Below are 21,452 nucleotides of genomic sequence, written 5' to 3'. Positions count from 1 at the left end.
GTCCCACTGTGCGCCGCGCCGTGTGGCGCGAATGAGTGGAGGGGGGGGGGGGGGGTGCGTTGGCGTCGTGCGAAAACGCGGATCCGCGTGCATTTTCGGGTGCAACGCCTGGCTGCAGCCGACGAGGCGACGGACCCGACAATGCCCGCGGATTGAATCGTATCTCATCGCGTCGAAACCAGTGTCATTAAGCGGCTATTTTTAGGCCGCCGCCGATTTTCCAGTGTCGCGCCGACCGCAGGACGCTCGCGATGAGAGCGCCATGCCACCGACCGCGGGGCCACCGGGGCGAGAACCGACGCGACGCGTGCATTTCGCCGACACACCCACGCACCCGCCGCAATGTTGCATACTCCGACGTGCTTGGAGAAAACGCCGTATGTGCCCTAGAAGCCTCCGTATTTCTTCCCTTAAAAAATGCTCTGAAATCTGCCGTGCTCAGGAAGAGCACCATATGAGCACTGAAATTGTGTCAAATCTTCCCCGACAAAATGTTTATTTTTTAGGAAAGTTAAAAAATTAAACACTAAAAGTGGCCCGAAATTGTATGTAACAAGGTGGAGAAATGGTGCTGGGTCCACACCATTTCTCCACCTTATTTTAGGAAAATTATGTATATTTTTCCATGAAATTTTCAGGAAGTATAGTTGAAATTGCAAATTTACCTGAACAATTCTTCATATTTTCCCCCCAATTTTCCAGACGTTTTTTTCGCAATTTCATCCAGACTTCCTGAAAATTTCATGTAAAAATATACATAACTTTCCTGAAAATTAAATATATCGTCGGGGGAGATTTGGCAAAATTTCAGTGCTCATACGGTGCTCTTCCTTAGCGCGGCAGATTTCAGAGCAGAGTTCAATCTTCTCTTATTGTCAGATTTGCTGTTTTTTAGCCTGAACCGCAGGGCTAGGGATCTGAGGACAATCAACCCTGGAGTAGAGTCAACGCCAATTCAAGCATCAGGGTGAAAATATTTAGGTTAGGTCAACATCCTCGCGAAATGCTAGACTTACAATGAGGATAACAGTAACGCATTAAGTCGCATTTTGGAGGAGAACAAATGGGTTGCGTTCAGTTTCGTTCCAGTCGTAACGATATGGTCGTAATGAAAAAATCACGCTGGAATATTCATGCACTTCCTCAAACAAATATTTGCCTGGAAAGGTCAGGATTATTGAGAAAATGTTATTAGGCCCTTGATGGCCCCGCGCAGCCTAAAATGACCGAAACGATCAGAAATAGAACCCCCGGTTGCAAAGTCCCTACCTCTTTTGGCATGACCAAGCCATATGACGTCACATTGGGTGCATACGAAATACATTGCAAACAGCCAGTTCTGCGCTACTATGCAGTAGAGTTCCAAAACTCGCTTACTTTTCTTCCCTTTAAGAAAAAGTAGAAGGGAAAGAAGTAGTTCCAAAATTCGTTTTCGAGAATGGCTGGCCCGTGGGGTTTGGTCTTGGGCATAACCCTATCTGCAAAACAACTGTTCGCCAAATAGTGCTCTGGTACAGATAGCAGTAAATTTAAATCGCACACTAAAATTATGGCAATTGCAACGGAGTGTTGTGCATGTTGTCTGTTGACTAATTGAAGGAGCTCCTCTTGCTGAACTGCTGATCTCGCAATTCTCACTCATTGCTGCCAATGAGTTGTTGCTTCGAGTCGGAAGAAAAGTTGAAAAACGAGGCCCGATTACGTTTCTTCTATCTCGCTTGTGTTGATCACACAGCCCTCGAAGCACCACTACTAATAAGACAAATGGAACCAACACAACATGGAAAAAGAGCAAGAGAAGAGATGCGCATTGATGACGGCGCAGAGATACAACTATTCGTGCTTGATGGATGTCCGTGTTGCGTCGCCAAAATTGAAGGCGCGATGGCGAGAGACGTGGACTCGCAATGCTCCGCCCTATGCTGCCAGTGAGTTTTTGCTTGAGTCGGAAGGAAAGTTGAAGAACGAGGCCCAATGGACCACTAGACAAGGTACGAATTTAAGCAATCTGATACATGTTTCTTAACCAGAATTTCACGTAAAACACGATTCGCACGACGAAAATCACTGAAACTAACTCCTAACGCAGATATTATCGTTTTTATATCACATAGGTTACGAGGAATTTGAACTGCCCGCTCTCAAGAAACTCAAAGCTCTACGTGAGTCAAATCGCTCACTACAACGGTTTCAGAAAGCTTCTCAATCGAGCAATGTTCATTTTCCACCATGTGTTGTTCAAACTATAGGTAAGCAATTTGCTATAGCTGAGCCAAAGCGTCAAGATTGAGGTTGCCAGATTTTTATACAGCAGAGACTGTCATAATAACATTCAGCGCGCGATGTGAATCACGTAGAGAATTGAGTTTTCATGAGCGGGTGGTTTGAATTCACGTATCAAGAATCGTTAAATATCTTTGAAAGGAGTTGAATTCGGTAATTTTCGTTGTGCGCGTCGTATTCTACGTGAAATTTTAGTTACGAATCATGTATCAGAATGCTGAAATTCGTACCTTGTCTAGTGGTCCATTACGTTTTCCCTCTCTCGGTTGCGTTGATCACACAGCCCTCGAAGCACCACTACTAATAAGACAGACGGAACCAACACAACATGGAAAAAGAGCAATAGAAAAGATGCGCATTGATAACGGCGCAGAGATACAACTATTCGAGCTTGATGGATGTCCGTGTTGCGTCGCCGAAATTGAAGGCGCGATGGCGTGAGACGTGGACTCTGAATGCTCCGCTCTATGCAGCCAATAAGGTGTCATTCAAATTCGGGGGGATTAGTGAAGAAACGAGGCCCGATCATAGTTCCCTTCTATCCTCGGATGTATTGCTCACGTGGTTCTTGATGCAGCTCTACAAATAAGACAGACGGAACCAAGGAAGCGTGGAAGTAGAGCAGGAGAAACAACGCGCGTTGATGACGGCGCAGTGATACAACTATTCGCCCTTGACGGATGTCCGAGTTGCGTCTGTAAAATTGAAGGCGCGATACCACATGGCGTGGACTCGCAAGGTTCCGCTCCATACTACCGATGAGATTTCGCTCAGATTCAGAGGAAATTTAAAAAAACGTGGCCCCAATACGTTTCCTCTATCTGTAGCCGCGTTGACATTCGATTTTTCTTTAATTTGATGTCTGACTTTTTTTTAGGATGTGTCTGTAGATCCATATCAATATCATACTATGCAGTAAAGTTCCAAAACTCGTTTTCGGGAATGGCTGACCGGTGGAGGTTGGTCTTGGGCATGCAAAATCACGACTTTTCGCCTACACAATTAAACTTATGCCTTCGCAAGCCTCTGCACCACTCGCGATTTCACGCAGCCGACTTTACGCGAGAACAGGACCCCTCACACACCTTAGACCTCAGATACACCAATGATTAGTGCGAAAAAGTCCTGAACAAACTTCAGAGTCTCTGGAAGGGACTGTAAGGGGTGAAGGCGGCATGCAGGCGGAGAAGACGGGCACGGGTGGCATAATTGGTTATCGAGGGCGATGAATCGTTGGTGCCCAAGCGTGAGGGTTTACTGGAACTTTGAGGTCCCTTGCGCTATTGCCGTCTTACCGATTTACGCAAGAATATTACGGAACATTATTAATAGAAATGATTTCTCTTGTTGTGTAGATGTATTTCACTCGGTGAAGATGCACTGTGTAGGTACTGATGAGAATAAAGAGCTCCAATAAGGCGTTCAGTTTGGACGCACGTTGAAATTGACGGGAAAAGGGGATTTTTTTTTATGAATATACAGGGTGATCCCTTCAGTTTTGAGCTTTCATTTTGACAAGTGGACACGGGGCTTATAATATTAAACTGTTGTTTTACCATCCTCAGCCGAGTCCTCAGTCTCTGCAGAGGCTGAGGACACCAGACTACGAACAATAAAAGAAAGAAGCCGAAATAGAGAAGAAAATGCTAAAAAGCTTTTTCCAAACTTGAAAGTTGAAAATATGATCACTATGATTATTAAGGAGCGGGAGTTCAAAAAAGCAATTTGCGGAAAGAGCCACCCCTCGTCACCGGTTAAAAGCAAATTGCGGATAGAGTCATCAGATAGAGCCATCGAGTCCTACAGTGATTGCGTGTGCATCTTACAAGAAGCAGCCTGGCTCGGGTTCAAGGGATTTGTATCGAGTAAAATCGAATTTTCTCCGAATTTCGATCGCCGTCCGACGAGAAGAAGAAATTTGGAATCTCCACTTTTTACTCAACGATAAAATTCCGATGGTGGCGAGTTGGACGTTAAAGCGGAGCAGATGCTTTCATCTGACAACGCGGAGCCGGGAGGTTCTCGGCCGACCGGAAGCCCGGAGTATCATCGGTCGGGGCCCTGGCCCGGGGATGCCGGAAGCAAATTAGAATATTACAAGTGAGACGTTACGTTTTCGGCCAAACCGCTCCGGCTCCACGGTCCTTTTTACGCTTGACTAAAGCTGATATTGATGTCAAACCTCGTCCTCCACCCCCCGACGGCACCCACCGCCCAGGGACTAATTGAGGGGACATAACTCGCTGCACGGTCACCCGTGAAAACGCTGCTTAAGCCGAATCCGAAGGAAGGGATCGAGACGGCCCCGCCACCGGTTCCTCCTCGTTAATTCCCTAGCTTTCGTCTGCGGCAGGGTGAAGTGTTTATAGCCTGCACTATAGTAAGAAAAACTATCAGAAATTTTTTTATTATTATTATTTTTAGAATTTAAGCAAAAATTATTTGAATAGCTGAGAGAAAATGATCGGTTCAATTTTTTTAAAATTTATTTTAAAAAAAAATTGTCATGGAATTTTAGTTTTGCAAAACTTGTCGATATAAAAATTTCTTTAAATCGAAGAAAAAAATGTTTAGCTCAATTTCTTTTTTGAATTTTTTTTTTTTTTTTGAAAAAAATATTAACACTCGAAGATTTTTTAAAGCAAAACAAAAATCAATGGAAGGGATATGAGCATTTGACGATGTTAGAAAACGTAAGAAAATCAAATAATATTTATCAGTAATTGAAAACGGACAAAAATCAAGGTATACCACGTGTAAAATAGTAAGAATTTGTGGCGATTGAGCAATAATTTTATTTTATTTTTATTATTTTTTTTTTTTTAAATATTTCTCCTTTTGATTATCAGTTGTACGCTTCATCCCAACAGTTGAGGTATATTTTACGACAAAGAACCACTCTTTTTAGCTGATTTAAAGAAACAACATACGTGCTAATAGTTTTCCCAGGCAGGTACGCGCTTTTGTGAATGAGTCAGAAATATTGGTTTCTTAGCGTTATTGACGTCCGATCATTCCCAATACAACCTATACGTTTACCATAGCTTTCAGTTGAAGTTGTATTATATACTAATTACAACAGCCGTGACAGTTGAAAGTTCGCATAACGTCACTATGCCAGATTATTGCTTCCAACGAGGGAATAAATTTACTTCTAATTGAAGAAAAAAGTTATGGCAGCGGTGGGATTCGAACCCACGCCTCCGAAGAGACTGGTGCCTTAAACCAGCGCCTTAGACCGCTCGGCCACGCTACCCGATGAGAACGGGAGGCGAAAATGTACGGGTATAACGCGGCTCCCCCCACCCCTCTCCTAAAGTCTGTTGGAACGTGGCATGGCACAGCGCAGTCGCTCACTCGCACTACTTCACCGCTAGTCAAACAAGTTCAACACGCGGCTCAGCTCCACGGCTCCCGGGTGTTACGTTGGTGTTACTCACACACACACCCCCCCCCCCCCCCTCCCCTCCGTGGGCCGTGTGTGAGAGGAATTAATAACTGTGGACCAAGGGTGCTACTAAGGGACTAAGGGAGGTATTTTTAGGATTTGGAAGTGATCGCAATCGAGAGAAAATTTGTCGTACCATCCTATCCCATTGTTAATATTAGATTTTAGGTATAGAGATTGCTTTGTGTACCAGTGGCGTGGCGTGCTTTGCGATATATCGATTGATCTACCATTTAAACCTAGGAAAAATAATCGATAGACAGGGTGTTCGTAACGAACACCTTAATAACCGATTCTTTACTATAGCTTCAAATGGGGAAATATCGATAATCGATCGATATTTCCGCCACGCCACTGTTGTGTACCTATTGATGAGTGCGACCCGATGATGTTACGAATTTGTGAGAATCGTTTCTGCCAGTTGCGTGGTTCTTCCGCAGTCTTCAAGGCGGGGAGTATCACATGTTACATTTGATGATAATGGAGGACAAGGCTCACAAGTGCAGTTTTTGAAACAATTGAGATACTAATGATTACAAGTAAAACTAGTCTTAATATACACTCTGTGAGAAATTCGCTCCCAAATTCAAATTCTTAAGCATCAAATAGTCAGTTTGAACTTTTTTTACGCCGCGCCATAGGGGTCCATGTAATTTCGAAACTTCAAAGACGTTTATCGCGAAGTAGCAAAAACTACATTCATGCGCTTTGTCCTTGGCCCCTCATTTTTAGTTGGAAAAAAGTAAAAATAAATGACATAGTAATATTAATATAATGAATGATGTAAATAAAATTTAAAAAAATAACGAATCAATATATTCGGCTCTAAATCGCTGCAAGCGGTTCGATACTATGCTGAAAACAGGCAGTTTGGAAAAGAAGAGGTCTTTTCGCCTCCGAAGTGATCGTATTTCTGGAAACGGCACGCATGTGCGTAAGAAATCGGTGATTCAGCAGTAACATAAATCTCTCCTGAAGACGCTGTCAGTGCTACGTCACAGAAAAACGATACGTCTAGATCTATTTTCATTGGTAACATCACAAGAGATTTCGCCGCCGCGCCGCGCAGACCGCACCGTGTTTGGAGCAATGCGTGAAGCATTCCGACAGTTTTGTAGGCGCTGTGAGTTTCCCGCCGACGACCGCTGCGGAACGCACTGTGTTTGACGCAATGCGTGAAGTATTCGTGCAGTCTTGTAGGAATGTAGGATGTGTTACATGCCGACTGCCGCGCCGCGCCGAGGGCTTCACCTTTTCATCTCAAGTCCTCGTCATCGTTTTGATGCTTAAAAATTGGATTTCACCAGTGAATGTTTCACCGAATTTATTTCAAACCTAAATTTAGGTGAAATCACTAATATGTCAATTTTTTCGTAAACTGCACTTATGCGCTTGTGCACCTTGTGCTCGAAGCCCCTCAATTAATCCGACCAATTTCAATTGACATGTTCACGGTAAACCGCGATCTTGCTAACTGTCTAACCAACGCTCTCCCGTGAAAAGTTAAGTGACGATGTCATTACACATCGACAGAAAATTTTCCGAATTCCTCGTGTGTTGAACGCTGTCGAAAGGTTCCCCAAGCGGAGTCGGTGTGAATAAGAAGTTTCCCCTCAATGAGCACGGAACAAACTTAGCGGGAGGTGCGTCAAAGTGCCGAAGAAAGTTTACGCCACCCTAATTGCGTTAAATCCATTTTACAAACACGCCCTCTTCGACGATTGTTAATTGGGGAAATTTTTGGCGACTTATATTCACGTGTTCAGACCTCCATAAACAGCATGCCGATTGTCGTTTGAGAGCTGTATCCATCAAACATTTTAAATAACCCTAATTTGCGAGAAAAACTATACAACTTTCGATCAGCCCAAGTAACTACATTTCACGTTGCCAAATTACTCATGTTTAATTTTTTAAAGGCAAATTAAGAAACTTACTGCCTTAAAACTTTCCGCAAATGTTCACTTAATGATGAAGTACAAACCCTTAAAATTTCAAGGCATAATGTTCAAGTAGGGATCACAATTCAGGTGTTGCGTCGCCGAAATTGAAGGCGCGATGGCGTGAGACGTGGACTCGCAATAAATGCAGATTGATGACGGCGCAGAGATACAACTATTCGTGCTTGATGGATGTCCGTGTTGCATCGCCAAAATTGAAGGCGCGATGGCATGAGACGTGGACTAGCAATGCTCGGCTTATGCAGCCGCATTTTTGACAACCCAAATTCTAGAACATCATATCGATTGCGAAAGTGCAAAACCACGTAGCTCCATTGCGATTTTTCAAAACTTTCCCTCCTGTTTTATTTATTTATTTATTTATTTTTTTTTTTAAGAAAAACCATCCGGCTTTATAGCTTCAAGTTTACTCGGAATATTCTGCCTACAAAAAAGAAAAATCGAGGAAGTTTTCAAGAAATTTCGGCGTTTCTCGTCATTTCGACCAATTATCCGATCAAATCTGATGATTTTTTTACCTGATTTGACGATCATCGGAACTTGAGCCGGGCGTATTACGGTATTTTTTCTCGGATCTTTTGAAAAAAATTCACAATTTTTTAGAAACCTTCGAAAATCGGAATTAATCCGGGGAACTCCGGATCCTTTGTTTTAAAAAACGGCAGCACTGGACCGATGCCGAATGACATTAGCAAGTCGAGAGAGAAGAAAATAAATAAATGATGATCAGCTAATTAGGCTCACACGTCGGCGGCGACGTTGTGATTTCCGCGAAAAGCGCCGACTTGGAAGCTTCCTCGTGGCTCGGGATCGTAGCCGCCGTCCGGCAACGAGCGGGTGGGCGCCTTAATAAACGCTCATTAGAGGCGCCCATCCGTCGGCCGTGCGCCCATGAATATTTTACAAGTTTAAATAGTTCCCAACTGATAAGCACCGATAACCATTCGAGAAGCTTTGCAGCTTTTTAACCTCCCCCTTTTTTTCCGGCGTTGCCTCGACGGAACAGGGTCCATGCCTATACTGCCGAGTTAAGGGGAAACTCCCTTCGATAAAACTAAGGGGTACGCCCCCTGATAGCTATAACTCCCGAGAGGGCTTCGCGCCCTCTAAGGTCCGCTTCGCTGACCTCTTATGGGTTAAGCATGAAATAAGGCAAAGCTCTAAAAAAACAATTCCTCGGCGATCTGCGACCATATTAATGATTGTGGGCAGTGTTCGAAACTCACAGGTGCCAACGCGCCAAATGCGCCTAAAAAATCGGCCATGGCCAAAAAATGAAGGCTCTGCGCCAACGTGGCCCCTAAAAATTGCCCCCTAAATATCTGAATTTTCATATTAGGTGATTATTATTCGAAATTTTCAGCACCACAAGTGAAAGCTTTTTCTATTCTTCACGATTTCATCATTTGTGCTTCTGTCTTCCCCAAGTTACAGCTACTTCTTACTAGTTCTGTTACGAAAACATCTTGCGTCTAAATTTTCACCAAATACACCGTAATATATAGGCAAAAAGTCAATTTGGCCCCTAAAAAATCTTCAATGGCGCCTAAAAATCGGGCTTGATGCCCACATGGCTCCTAAAACTCAAAGGTGAGTTTCGAACATGATTCCGGGGCAAAGCGGTTCATTCACTCTCGGTGATACCTATGGAAAGAGAAGATTACATTAAAAGATAGGGATATGAGTAATATGGTACGTTGAGGTAGTCAATAATATTTTACCATGAAAAAGAAAAGCGCAAGTGTGTATACAGACAGAGACGTTATTACAAGGCAGAGGGAAAAAAATGGAAATTTTATCAAGTCAATCTGGCAACCAGGCGTGGGAGTCTCGTTGCAGATATACCTCAGTGCATACGCCGGCCGGCAGGGAGCGAAGTGAAGTCAGTCAGAGGGGAGCGAACAGATCCATTAATATTTGTGTATCGTTAATAAATCGGCGAGCGGCTAAAGAGTCAGACCAGAGCTGAAAATATTCATAATTAATTACGGATTGAGAAAAGAGGGAAATTAAAAAGAATGCCTCACCTGTGCACGAAAGTTAGGTCGTGATGTTGCCGCACTAGCTTCTCTCTCTATGAAGTATTTTCAAACAATCGTAAGATGTTTAACTCTATCTACAATAAACTGAACACGTGTGCTGATATTGTACACTGGAAAAAAAACACATCGGATCTAGAGTCCAGACTCTTATTAAAAACATCGACAAGAAAAAATACTCTTGATTCAAGCGGATTTTTGCTTAAATCAAGAACCAAGCCTCTTAATTTGAGCGGATTTCCTTTTGATTTTAGCAAAAATCTGATTGAATCAAGAGTATTTTTTCTTTTCAATGTTTTCAAGAGTCTGGACTCTAGATTCAATGTGTTTTTTTCCAGTGAATCAAATCTCTGGTGGCACCATCTTAAAATTGTTAAAGCTGTGCTGAGTTTATAAGTTTAGTATGAGGCGTTGAAGACCGGAACACCGGAATCATAGTCGTAAGGTGTGTTTTGGTGGGTTGGCGTAGGCCATGTCGAATATTACGTAGCATCCTAGCACGAAAGGGTTGGATGGAAAGAATCCACTTACAAAATGTTCACGTGCGCCATGGTATCGTTTTTGAAGTGGGAAGCTTCAAAAACGCAAAGTCCCTTCGCGGATTGTGAAGTTAGGAGCGTATTTCAGACTTTCCCCTTGACGCAATGCGTGAAGTATTCACGCAGTCTTGCAGGCGCTATCCGTTTCACGCTGATCGCACTGTGTTTGGCGCAGTGCGTGAAGTATTCATGTATTCTTGTAGGTGCTATCCGTTTCACAGTGACCGCACTGTCTTTGATGCAATGCGTGGAGTATTCGTGCAGTCTTGTAGGAATGTAGGCGCTAATATGTGTTACATGCCGACCGCCGCGCCGAGGGCTTCTCCTTTTCATTTCAAGTCCTCGTCATCATTTCTCTCTTAGTCGCGCCGTTCTTGGCCAAATTGCGTGTTTGGTATCTCTCTTAACTCGATTAATTAAAGGTCTCTTGTATCACCGAAAGACGACAAAATTAGAAATCACTATACTCTCAGGAAATGAGAGATTTTGTTTGTAATTTTTTTTAAATCCGATTTTTGTAATTTTTTTTAAATCCGATTTTTTTTATACCTATATTTAAAAAAATTGCAATATTTGCCGCCATTGGCCGCGGCCCATGTGGCCACCCCCTTAATCCGGCCCTGGCTCCAGCTGAAGTTTGCAATAGGTAGGCTCATTTTGAGGTAGTCATGAAGGTGCTTTGAGCAGACTGCTCCTCGAATTTTTTTTCTCTCGGTTACACTTGTCTTTATTTTCTTAAAACGAAATCTCCACTGCGCAGTCAGACAAAACATACCGTTCCTCCTCACCAAAAAAAAAAAACAAGGAAAAAAAAACCTTGCGGACTGCAACGAGACGAACAATAATGGAAGGGTGGACGCGCTGTGGAGGTGGGTTTTCGATTAGTTGGAAGGGCTTCCGCAAGGGCAAGGGGACAAGGCGATAGTCCAACTGGACGTATTTATGCTAAAAGGAACTATGTTACACGCAAACCCAATGCACATAGTTCCTTTTAGCATACAAACGTTCAACTTGGAGGGCGCGTGTCGGGCACCGGACCACGAGGGGACTTGGCGGCGTCTTGAATGCGGATGTGTGCGGAAATGCGGAACAGGTGACGAGGTATAAGTTCGTGAGTCGCACGGGACAAAGCGCCGCGCCGCGGCCGGTAACAATAGGGGAGCGCCGCCGAGGAAGGGGCCACCGCATGCCCCTGGCGCCCAACTTGCGCCGATTTGGAGCCTCTTGATTTTGACCTACTTCCCGGGTAGTTTCCATTTCGGACCAAAAAGCTCGCGACGGGAGCTTCACATCCCGCACATCTTTTTCATTTGCGCAGATTTTTTTCGAAGGAGGGGTGTCCAGCCCTGCTGAGGAAGAACGCCGTATGAGCTCTCAAAATTTGCCAAATTTTCTTTGATAAAATGTGAATTCTCAGAGTAATCTGTGGATATTTTTCTTCGATTTTTACATAAAAATGTATTCGCGATGCTAAATCGTTTAAAAATTTCAAGAAAAAATAATCGTAGCTTGCCTCAAAATGAACATTTTGCCAGAGAAGATTTGGCAACTCTCGAATGTTCATACGGCGTTTTTCTTTAGCACGGCAGTATCGATAAGGGCCGTTTCTGGCTGAAATTCCTTAAACCTAATTTTTGCTCCCTGGAGGTCTGTAACTTTATGGAGTGCTTTAGGGTTTAGTCATTTTCGATCTCTCTCTGGGTCTATTATTGGCCTAAACATGGGTCTAAATGCCAATTTTGGAGCACAATATAGGTTGCGGTTTAATGTCGAAAAATTAATATTTTGGGCCCAAATCGACCCTTAGGCACATCTTTAGGCCAATATTAGATTCGAATGGACCCGAAATGACCCATCATGATGCATTTTGTAAATTATAGATCCTCACTGCGCAAAAAATCTGTAGAGTAATCGGATGAGAGTAAAAGCGATACCCCTCCTTTTCATTCCCGCTCTTAAGCAAAATAGCAACTAGTTTGCGGCTGCTGCGAAGCAAGATTTGTAGGTAATCTCCATTTTTAAAGGACGAAATAATTTGGTCGCACTGACAGGTCACCTGAAACCTCGCCAATGCACACAACACGAACGCTTCATCCATCATAATTCAAGTATCCTTTAAAGGGGAGTATTCCCTAGATGCTTGATTTAAACCGCTACTCCGTGACAAATCAGTCGGAAAACAAGTGTCGATCAACTGCAAGAGAAAACTCACCCACACGCTTGTCACAATTCGAAAATCCTGTCCCGCGGGGCCCGCCTCGTCCGATTACCCCGATTAACGAGCCGGCTCGGAAAAACGCCCGCAAAAAATTTAAATAAAAACAAAGCGAAAAAATCATCGCTCAATCGAAGGGGAAAAATATAAACGAAGGGAGGGGGGATCCCCCTGGAGGCAGGCGGGAACCGTATGTGTAGTGTATTTGTGGAGGAACGTTTCAAGGGCAGGGAGGGGGGCAGGGAAAACCACCTCATCACCACCGTGGCCGCAACGCGCCGGAGCCACCCCAATAACGGGTGCCTTATTTGCAACACGGTTAACGTCTAACGTTCCGAGAGGGGATGTGAAGATGCTGAGAACTAATTTCGGCTCTACCCTCGCGTGGATCTCATTTGCAGTCTCGAAAAAAAGGAGGCCCGAATGAGGTGAATCTAAATGATCTATAGGGGCGAAAATCGCCAATATACTTTGTGTTGCGGCTGACAGTCAGTATCTTTGCGTAGCTTCAGGGCCGATACTTGAAATTGTTAGACAAAGCTATAGATGAGGAAGACAAAAAGGATATGGAGAGATCGGAAAAGGTGGAACATACGGAAACGGGTATATGTGGAAACGGGTGGTTGCAATTGACAAAGAAGGCAACCCACGAGAGACTCTATAGTTAGTCCATCATTTCCTCCCTACGTCCGTGAGAGCCACTCATTACAACCAATAGGATCGCTCCATACTCCCTATGCCTTCTTTGTCTATCGCCTTGTCTATCAATTTATACAATCAGCCCGCAGTCGGTATCTTTGCGAAGCATCAGTTGGGCACATTCCGCTGTTTCCCTAACGAAAGAACGAAACTACATTTCAATGTTGCCAACCCCCCCCCCCTCAGCCCCCTGCAAATTTTAAATTTACCAGGAGAATCTTGGTCTTTTCTGACTGAAAATTCCACGGATTTTTCCTCTGGTCTCATTCGAAAATAAAGATAAAAAAACTGTTCGACAAATAGTGCACTGATACAGATTGCAGTAAATTTTAATCGCACACTAAAATTATGGCAATTGTAACGGAGTGTTGTGCATGTTGTCTGTTAACTAATTGAATGAGCTCCTCTTGCTGAACTGCTGATCTCGCAATTCGCCGCTAAATGCTGCCAATGAGTTATTGCTTGGAGATGCGCATTGATGACGGCGCAGAGATACAACTATTCGTGCTTGATGGATGTCCGTGTTGCGTCGCCGAAATTGAAGGCGCGATGGCGTGAAACGTGGACTCGCAATGTTCCGCTATATGCTGTCGATGAGTTGTTGCTTGGAGTCGGAAGAAAAGTTGAGAAACGAGGCCAAATTACGTTTCTCCTATCTCGGTTGTGTTGATCACACAGCCCTCGAAGCACCACTACTAATAAGACAAACGGAACCAACACAATATGCAAGTAGAGCAAGAGAAAGGATGCGCGTTGACAACGGAGCAGAGATACAACTATTCGTGCTTGATGGATGTCCGTGTTGCGTCGCCAAAATTGAAGGCGCGACGGTGAGACGTGGACTCGCAATGCTCTGCTCTATGCAGCCAATGAGGTGTCACTCAAATTCGGGGGAAAAAGTGAAGAAACGAGGCCCGATCATACGGCCCTCCTATCTTTGGATGTATTGCTCACGTGGTTCTTGAAGCACTTCTACAAATAAGACAGACGGAACCAAGGAAGCATGAAAGTAGAGCAAGAGAAACAACGCGCATTGATGACGGCGCAGAGATACAACTATTCGTGCTCGATGGATGTCCGTGTTGCGTCTGTAAAATTGAAGGCGCGATACCACATGGCGTGAACTGGCAAGGCTCCGCTCTGTATTACCAATGAGATTTCGCTCAGATTCAGAGGAAACTTAAAAAACGTAACCCGAATACGTTTATTCTATCTTTAGCTGCGTTGACATTCGTTTTTTTTTTTTTCAGTCTGATGTCTGACTCTTTTTTAGGATGTGTTTTTAGATCTATATCAAAAGCTTGTATGAATATTGTCTCATACGATAATTTTTCCAGAGAAGATAGTAGGGTCAGTTGACCCAGCTTGAGACTTCGAGGGGTAGTTTTTAAAAAAATATTTTACACTCGATTTTCAGTTTTATGCAATTTGATATCGGATTCCTTCGATATCGAGGAGGTAATCCTCCAGATTACCTCTTCGATTGATCAGTGGATCTATAGCTCTCGTGATCTATAGCTCCAAATATAAAACACAAAAAGCGAAAACAAGAACCGCGGTTGTCAAGCTTAAAACACGATTTATTAATAGAACCAAAACATTTCGGCTGGAAATCCAGTTATCGTCAGATGGATACCAATGAAAATAGAATTCAAAATCAGTCAAAAAAAAACTAGTACCTGAGGTAACTTCTTTCAAACAAGAGAAATAAAAATCCACACGAAGAAATATTACTCATACTTTCATTGAAGAAAACTTTTTTCTTTTGACAAGCGGCACCTTGGAACTAAACATACTGACGCCAATTTCTCTTATTACTATATTCTACCTGAGATCGTGATAAAATAACTCGCACTATATTTACTTATTTTCTGACTTCGCTTGGTGGTCCATTGAATTTTTTCTCCCTTTTGCTATCGATATTCATTCGGAAACCGTCGGCGAAACGAGAGATCGAGCGAACGAAAGCGCCCTTAAAAATAAAAAAAAGAAGATAGAACTGGAAACGGAACTTCAAAATGGTTGGTGGGGGCTGAAGGGATCCAGGGGCCCCCTGAGGTATCCGGCTGGGGCGGGGAGGGGAGGGGCGGTTTTTAATTAATAGGAAGAAAAAGCTCCGAACTAGGAACGCTGATATAATCAGCGTTCAATTTACTCCGGGTAGGTCGGTCGGTTGCGGGGGGCGGGGGAGGGCAAATAAATGAATAATACGCATACATAATAATCAAAATGGCCGAAGAGAGGCCGGGGAGGGGGGGGGGAGCAAAAAGAAATTGGAAATACGCGAAAAGTATAGACGCCAAGGAGGGAAATTGTAAATAAAAAATAAAGTCATGATCCAATATCGGGAGCGCGGGGCGCGCCGAGGGAGGCGGCGCGGGGAGGGGAGAAAGGGGGGCGTAAAGGGTTCCGAATAAAAATTTTAAAGATTCGCCCAACAAGGGGCAGTGGGTGGGGGCAGAAACGTGTTGCACTGGGAAATAGGCGGTCGCCAGACGACGGAGAGCGTCTACCAGAGTTTGCGCGAAACACTTGTACCGCTCGACGGCTCCGAGTTTCTTTGTTGCTCATCCAGCTTTTTTCCCTTTTTTTGTTGGTTTTTTTCTCTTTTTTTCATTGGTCCGCCTTGTCTCGCTCGCGCTCCTGTCGGGAGATATCTTCGTCCTGGCGGGAGGACGCTCTTCGTCCTTCTCGCTCCCGAAAACTTTCCCCACCAGAGGAGCAAAGGAGGGCCTAGTTGGGAGCCTGGCCGCTAGAGCGCAGCGCTGCACGGAGGTGTTAGCGCTCTCAAACTCCCCTTGATCGCTGCTCGCATGTATCCAATCGCTTCCCTTTTCGAATTCAGTATCATTTCGTACCGTTCGGCGTTCAGTCATGTGCCGCATGAGGCCATCCGATTTTACGCGTGTGAAAATGTTCTGAGGTCCTTATCCAAGGTGTGATTCATTAAATAATTTGTTGAAATCGTACGGTTGTCGTCTGCGTATCCGTGTTTTTTGTTCAGTTATGTTTTATAGTTTTGATTCAAGTTGATCAGTTCGGATTCTCACCAGTTTGATAACTTCCCGTTGTTTTTTAAAATATTTTTTAAACCTTTTCGTTTTATTTAATTACATGATAATTTGTATTCAGTTCTCTTTTGTTTTATCCTAAATTGTTCCGATTTTTATTTTCGAGTTTAATTTGACCTGGATAAAATTTGTTTTTGGAGCTTTTTGGTTTTCATCACCTCTCGTTGGATTTATTTTACGTTTCAATTTTATGTAAGTCTATTTTATTTTCTGTTTTTATTTTATTATCACTACCCCTATCACAAACCTCATATACATGGCCAAAAAATCTGTCGCGAAAAATTCTTTTCCACTACTTAATTGCGCCTCTGCAACTTTTCTCCCTCCTTTTTTTAACTTTTTGTTTTTCTTTTCTTTTTCAAGTTTTTGAGTTGCTATGATTATCATACGTAAAATAATTTTTAGGGTTTGACGTTATCGCGTAGAAAACTTTAACTGGGAACGCTGTACGTAAGTAACTATACCTCTATTTTCCATCATCGCCGCAAAGGTTTTCGAATTCTGGCATAAAATTACTCCGGACTTGCAAAAAAAAATTTCAAATATAAATCGGCCCGTACTGTCATTTCTATCGGCTATATATTAGCACCCCCCTCCCTCCCAGCCCAGCTAAAAAAAATTAATGCAGGTACCTATTTCAGAATACAGCTCGTTCGCAGATTCTGATTGTGCACTCGGTTTTTTGTTCATCAACGTGCGCAATTTTTCGCTACGTAGTCAAAATTTTCCTTTGACGCCCAATTTCCTCGTCTGTCGTTAAGTTTTTCGTGACGATTTCCGCGATAGCCTCCGAACTATTAATGCACTTTCAATTAAGATTCATGCTCTACGTAAAAATCCGAGATGATCATTTAGAACTTCTGCATTTCTGGATTTCTTCTTGATACTTGAAGTTCCCTCAAAATAATTCTTCCGTGGAAATTCGGCAAATCACTTTTTTTCTCTTTCTATTGTCGTCATGGGTTATTATCGAGCGGTACAAGGTCAAACTAATTCGCCGGTTTTTACAATTGAAGCTCAGATTTAAATTGAAGTCTCTCTGTTCAGCTTCAGCCTCACGAATAAAGTAAATACATTACTCGACGCAAAGTTAAATGATGATTTTTTTAGATTCTTATCATTTTTTTAAGGTGTGCTCCCACACTCACGTATAAACTTCGAAAAAAAATTGTCCCGATAAATACTATTTTGACCCACTCTCTCGCAATCCTCCGATAATTTAATTCTTATACCCTTATGTATTTTCATATCTACCCAAAATAAATTAAAATATTTTGATCAGAGCGATTTTTCACATGCCCTCGCTTCGTTATCGTCCACTTAGTGCGTTGTATTTAAAAAAGTTCATCCCTTGTTTTTTACAATGGCCACTTAAAAATTAACGGAAGTCTGGGACAGTCATTCTAATATATCGCCAATCTGAACAAATCTTTTGATTATTCTTCTTTATTTAAACACTAATCTTCAAGAAATACTACCAAAAGTACTCTGAAAGTGACTTTATCAAACACCCAAAAATGTATTAAATCTCATACATCCAACACCCCTCGTGCTAGAATTTTTCTAAAGTAAAAATTTAATCGCACTAAATTTTGATCCACCACAATCGGGTGTTAATTAGTCCAAAACTATCTTCCAAGAGAGCCAATTTCGAAGATTATCTAGTTCCGACCCAATAGCTATTAAACGTCAAAGACTTTTACGGTGAAATAATTTTTATTTGAAGACAGAATTTCTTGTCCTAAGTGATTTTTGTATTTCACGATGTAGCGCTACATCGACTACATCATTTCCCATTAATATCCTATCTAACGTTATAAATTAAAATTTTCCGCTTTTGAGATCACTATATTGGATTTGCATCGGATCGTTAGAAGAATTTCCCCAGGATATGCTATTAATTTCAACAAGACAAAATGTCGTGAAAAGTTCCATTGCTTCCACAAGACCATAAAGCTTGATTTTATCCATTTTATAATATTATCGATCTACTGGAATTGATTTTGTTATCCCCAGGAGCTATAATAATCTTCGATAACTCCAGCTCTAACTTTACAACGACACAAACCACCGATTTTTATTTAGCTGATAAAATCCAAAGTACTTACCGCAGGAGTTTGGGTTAAGAAGGGCCTCATCTCGAAAACCTCTTTTGAGAAAAGTGCTTACGTTTTTTATTTTGTTTGATAAAGTTATAAATGCAGTCATGACATGGTCAAAGATTTATTGTCCTCGTCTCCAATTTTAAGTTTACACGAGTAAATTTGATAATTTAAGCTTACGATAGAAAAGAAAACGAGAAGTACGAAAGCTAGTATGGAGGTCCAAAAGTTCTTAAAAAAACAGACGGACTCTTATCAATCCGAAGGTGCTTATTTTACAACTTGACCAAGAAAAATGTATCCCATCAAACTTTAAAATTATATTCACTTCTGTTAAACCATTGTTTGAAAGACTTCAAATTTATCCATAAATTGAAAGTGAACGTGGAAGCAAGCTTGTGAAATGATAAACTTCTAGATTCACGTATTGGAAAGAGAAAAACGGTTAAAAAGGTGTCGATCGGTAACATTTGGGTGCGAAGTTCGAACTTGTTCGGCTTCATAATTGTCCGAGTACTTCGGCAAAAATTCGCGTACTTCGCTCCATTTTTAAAGCACAAAAATATAATTTTGATAAACTATTCTTAGATTAGAAGATGCAAGGAAAGTCGTTCTCCGGCAAAAAGCTCACATGTATTCTGAGTCAATTGTTACTCCTCATTTGTTTAACTCCGTGTTATAACAACCTGTATTTTCGGATCATCGAGCTTTCGTTTGGCTCAAACTTTATTTTGAGCTGTATAAAAGTTAGCTAAATTAAAGGAACTCTTTTTTGTGACTGAGAACCGTAATATTTAAAACTTTACCTTTTCTAAATTCTATGTTCAATGAGTGCCTCGCAATTTCACGGACACTAAATTAGACCTTTACCAATCGCATAAATTATTCGAAGAACAGAGCCTATACAGTGTGCATTACTTCGAATTCTCGCTCCGGGCACATTCTAATGGTGGTTTAAAGTTATTATCAGTAATTAGAACCAAAATAGAATTGCAATTACGCACTACGTAATTTGAGTTTGATGTGGATACCTTTATATTCATTTTCGTCCATGATTTAAAGAAAGAGAAAGAAAATGTAATGTGTTTAGCCACGGTGATAAGCTAGGAACGTGAATCTCCCAGAACTGATTTCACCCCACAACGTTGCGCTCATGCTATTCTAACGTCCATTCTCATCGTAATGAATGAAAATAAAGTTTTCTCTCTGAAGTTGTATTCTTGAAATTGCACCGTGAATGCACCAAGTACAACGCCTTCAGAACTTATATTTCTATATACTTCCGGAACTGTTTAATAATATAAATATAGCTATATGTATTACATTTTAATACCTACCCTTTTGAGCACTAGACTTTTTTCATACTAATTAAAAATTGTAAAACTGATCATAATCTTTGTTGGAATATGATCATTCTATTGTTAGTGTGCGATCATTTTATTTGTAGCTTTATCCAATGGACACTTCTTGTCTCCTTCCTCCACCTTAATCGGGGCGAATCTATGCATTCTCAATCCCATTTGTTAGGGCCGGGAAAAAATACTTCTGTACTAAGGAAGAACTCCACATAAGATTGAACGCCACCTTTCCTCCTATAAAATTTGATTATTTGAAGAAACTTATGAATATTATTCTGCAAATTTTTCAGAGAATGTTCTCCGGAATTTAATCTGAAGCAACTGAAAATATTGAGGAAGAATATTTATAAAAGTCCCAAAAATACATATTTTATTCGTGGGATTAGGTGCGACGTTTTTGCTTAGGTCTGTATAATAGATTTCTCGCGATTGTAGCAATCATACCTAAACAAAATAACATTCGTATTGTGTCCGCATACCGAAGAAATAAAATTAAAAATTTGATTCTTCTCCAAGTATGTTATGAATGTCCGCGCTGAGCGTCCACAGTGGACTTACAAGTTCCTCGGTTGGTTTTACGGGCAAAAAAATTTTCGAAAAACCTCGTCGAGTCAGATGAAGTAAAAAAAAAAACGTTGGCTCGCTCGTGTAATTGAACTTTAAAAATGTGAAGGCAAAAATTTTTCTTATCCGCGGAAAAAAAATTCGATTTGGAATGAGCTATTAGAGTCGTCGATGTCTCTCGGAGAGTATTGACATTTCGCTTGTTTTCGTCTTTTTCCTCCTGGTAAATTTCTGAGGAATTCAGGAGTCGCCGAACATCTGCGTGCCAGGGGAGTTTTTACTTCGGAAGAAAGTGCACTTTTTGGTACTTAGTCGCCAATACACTTTATACCGTTCAAATTGAGGTGTTTTTGTCAGTTTTTTCTTTATTTTTTATTTTAAAAAAAGGCGCACAAAATTCTTTCAAGATGTGATCCGTACACTGGAAAAAAGTATAGTTTGAGCGGCTATGATGTGTATATGGCTATCAACAACGTACTCTATGGCAGCATAGGTAGTAATTCTAATCTTATTCTACGTATTCTTCTTATTTAATTCTAATCACATTCACCAAAATTATATGATTATGCTAGCAGATGCCTAATGATTACTTACACTTCAGTATCATTGTGTCAAAAATCAAGTATACTAATGATAGAATTAACCTAGTACACTCGGTGAAAATTTCGGTATACTTTTTTTTTCGGTGTACCAACTCTCCAAGTGGTTCACAAGTTCAGGGCTACATTTTGAGAAGAAAAGTGGTACCAGTAACTTTTAAAAGATTCAAATATTTCAATCCGTTTGTAGGGTTGGGGTAAAGTTCTCCACTCTCGTAAGCTAAAATTTCGGAGGAAGCTAAAAATTCCGACACGTCTTCAGAAAACTCAGGAAGATTCTTGCCTTTGACTACGGTTCTTACTTATTTTCTAATATCTTCGCTAAACGGCTCCCGAAGATTTTCGATTTTTTTCCGCATTCTCGATCTCAAGATGACGGGAGTAATCTCTTGATTGCTGTTGCAGTAAATCCTCAATAATGACCTCGGCAAATCAAGCTCTTCATTATTCCCAGGACGATTATTGTGTATTGATTTAATGACCGTTAAGTTGTTTATAATTTTACTTCGTCGATAATCTCTGAGTATTTTTTACATTAGTTTGTTTTCAATTATCACTAACTGCTCCGACGAGA

At 41.6% G+C, this 21,452-nt stretch overlaps 1 protein-coding gene and 1 non-coding gene across 7 annotated transcripts in view; one reads left to right on the top strand and one right to left on the bottom strand.

Moving 5' to 3' along the window:
• Positions 1-5,457: 5,457 nt before the first annotated feature.
• TRNAL-AAG (transfer RNA leucine (anticodon AAG)) lies at positions 5,458-5,539 on the bottom strand. The gene has a single exon. It is a non-coding gene; the product is annotated as a tRNA-Leu (tRNA).
• A 10,450-nt stretch (positions 5,540-15,989) lies between these two features.
• The window catches only part of LOC109040165 (homeobox protein, cut), a 157,587-nt gene continuing 152,124 nt past the window's right edge, over positions 15,990-21,452 (top strand). For 4 of the 6 annotated variants that reach the window (XM_072296671.1, XM_072296669.1, XM_072296670.1 and 1 more), the window contains exon 1: positions 16,020-16,447. The gene's annotated coding sequence lies outside the window, so the exon portion shown is untranslated. Of the gene's footprint in view, positions 16,448-16,684; positions 16,706-21,452 lie in introns of those variants that run through there. The other 2 variants (XM_072296667.1, XM_072296668.1) reach the window with 2 other exon arrangements.

This window comes from Bemisia tabaci, chromosome 2, assembly GCF_918797505.1.
Source record: "Bemisia tabaci chromosome 2, PGI_BMITA_v3".
Lineage (NCBI taxonomy): Eukaryota > Metazoa > Arthropoda > Insecta > Hemiptera > Aleyrodidae > Bemisia > Bemisia tabaci.
This window is presented reverse-complemented; position numbering and strand designations above follow the sequence as displayed.